Raw genomic sequence first — 3,156 nt, 5'->3', positions numbered from 1 at the left:
GTGAAGGCGCTGTGTGCTTCGTTGTGAAAGCGAAACTACTTTGTTTGGCCTTCCAAAAGAGGACGATATGGCTTTGTCATGCTTGGAGCTGATCAGTGCTGGTTGCTGAGGAAATACAACAACTTTGCACTGTGGATCGCCGGATCGGCTTTCACCGTGAACGAAGCGGAGTCCAGCCGGGGGTCGTCACATGTGGTTGCCGCAAGTCCTCCGGACGCTCCTTCGTCGAATCTATACAATAATGAAACAATAATGTACAGTATGTGGAAAATAATGTGTTTTTTGAACCTTAAACCGCATAAACACATTTCATTACACCAAATACACAAAATAATGTTCTTTTTAGCAACATGACCCCTTTAAGAAATGTTTAAATTTCAGTTCAGTCTAGATACCATGTAGGTCCGATGAGTTGCTACCTAATCAGTACAAAAAAAGTGCTGAACTTTGTAAATTTTTGAAATTTTTAATGTGTTTAGTGGTTTTTAAATGTTATAATAGTGATTTCATAATGTCTCAAGAACTATGTTAGGGAGTGGAAACGGCAAATGAGCAAATGATCCTCTGCAGCCATCTACTGGTTATAGTGGAAATATCGTGTCATTTTCATTTTTAAAAGGATAGTTCACTCCAAAAATGAAAATTCTGTCATTAATTACTCACCCTCATGTCGTTCCAAACCCACCCATAAGACCTTTGTTCATTTTTGGAACACAAATTAAGATATTTTTTGATGAAATCAGAGAGCTTTCTGACCCTCCATAGACAGCAAGGAAACTACCATGTTCAAGGCCCAGAAAGGTACCAAGAACATCGACAAAATAGTCCATTTGACATCAGTGGTTCAACCGTAATTTTATGAAGCTATGATAATTATTTTTGTGCGCAAAAAAACAAAAGTAACGAGTTAATTCAACAATTCTTCTCCCCCGAGTTACCATCTACCGTCATTATCGAGAGTACCACGACGCTTGCGCGTGCTCTTTTTCCATTTTCCACAAGTTGGTATGATTCTTTAGGGTCTTTGTGAAATGTCTGTAATATATTTTAGGTTAAAATTCCTCAATTGTAGTGTAAAACAACAACCTCTTCACCTTGCCAAAAACAGCTCTGTTCACAGCGACCATATCAGTGCTTGTCTCTTTAAATGATAATGAGCTACTGTTCACCCCACCCCTCTCTTCCGTTGGTCAGGTCGACACAAGACACGTGAACAAATAACCAGCGCTCTCTTCCACCCTCAATACCATGACTGAGGTGAGACCCTTGAGCAAGGCACCTAACCCCCAATTGCTCCCTGGGCAAAGCAGCAAAAAATGGCTGCCCACTGCTCCGGGTGTGTTCGCACTTGGATGGGTTAAATGCAGAGCACAAATTCCGTCACAATACTTGGCCACACATCACTTCACTTTCACTAAAAAATCTTCTTTAAAGTGAATTTTACATAGGCCTATAATGTTCCCATTTTATATAAAATATACAAAAATATGAATAATTTTGAGACAAATTAAAAAAATACTATAAAAACTGTAAATTTAGTCAAAAAAACTGTCACAATGAGTAAAACAAGAACATTTTCTTAAATGTGTTGGGCCTCAAAACAATGAAAATTCATTTCTTTAATCTTCATTTCATCATCTGAACTTAAATGGAACATTGGTAAAACAGTCCAGTTTAATTAGCTTGAACTATTTTTATTGATCATTTTCATTACTGAATTAAATATATTTATATATTTAGATTATTTCTGTCAACTCTATCCAGCGTATTGGTTGATTTTTTTTTCAGTAATCATGTCTCAGTGCATTGTGGGATTGTTTTAATTTGTCATATTGGCAAAGAATCTGCACAGTATTTACAATGACATTTTAATGTTTTAATTCATATAATTCATATAACATATATGTATACACACTTTCCTCTATGTGAGTGTAGCAATTCATGGATTCAAAATTATTTTGCGCCCCACAAACTTACCAGACATTCTCTTTACAGTGCTGAATTAAGGAAATGCATCTAAAAAAAATAAATGAATAAAGGCCATTATGCCTTACAGCAGTCAGTATTTAACAGAAACACAGTAGCCATATGGTAGATATCAGAGCCTCTGTACTGCAGTTACAAGTTACTGTACTTGGTGTCAAGCAGTTGGCACTTCTACCACTTATTACATTTTCAAATGGGATGAACTAAAATATCAGTTACATGCCAACATATTTCTACAGATTTCATAGTGTTATTCTATTATAGTGCAGTGCATTCATTCATACAATATTTGTGTGACATAGTGTGAAGCTGCTGGCCCCCAAACAGTCAAAGTGACTGGGAAATGGCTTAAATACCATCCTTTAAGAGCAACCCAAAACAAAGTAAATCTCAAAGTATAAAAATAGGTCTCTTTGTAATCATGTTTTGTGATCTGATCTGTATGGACAATTGAAATAGAAATATCTGTGACATCCTTAATCTAGCCTCTATGAGCACTGATATTTTGTGTAATTTTTTTGTCTGTCTGAATGACTGTTTGTAATGGTCTTTATGCACAGTTAGAATGTGACAATGCAATTAGATTTGAACTCTGGGCTATGTTAAAGTTTGCAGTATTTAAAGTCGGCATGAAATCAAAATTTTAAATTCTTATTTTTTAATGGAATACTGTAGTGTTTATTATAAATAATTTATCCGTGCACTTCATTATTTTTTTTAATTCATGTGCCCTCGTAATCTTTAATCAAAAACGTCAACCTCCCCTCCCCCTCAAAACGACTCATCTTCTCTTCCGGTCACGAGCTATGGCGCAAGGGCGGAGCTATCTGGAACTGCCAGCAGCTGCAGTGACATCAGTGACGTTTGGAATAAAGCAAACTATTTTTTTATGAATATGACTTAACCTGATGGAGGACGCGCTCAGTCATTCAGGCAGTCTCTCTCTCTCACGCACGCTGTTAGGCATGTTTTGTGCCGTTGATCGCCCTCGTCATCGTCTTCCTCAATAAATAAAAAAATTCTTCATGCTAGGGTGTCGGCAGTGAATCCAGTGGAGAGAAATCCCCCCACAACTAACTGCAAACTGGCATTCAGATCTGCCTCCATTTTGTTAGCAACGCCCCAACTTCCAATGATCCAATCAATTCCCGAAGGAAGAAATCAAGTCCT

The sequence above is a fragment of the Sinocyclocheilus rhinocerous genome, unplaced genomic scaffold (assembly GCF_001515625.1).
Source record: "Sinocyclocheilus rhinocerous isolate Xijiao unplaced genomic scaffold, SAMN03320098_v1.1 scaffold444, whole genome shotgun sequence".
Taxonomy (NCBI): Eukaryota; Metazoa; Chordata; class Actinopteri; order Cypriniformes; family Cyprinidae; genus Sinocyclocheilus; species Sinocyclocheilus rhinocerous.
This window is presented reverse-complemented; position numbering follows the sequence as displayed.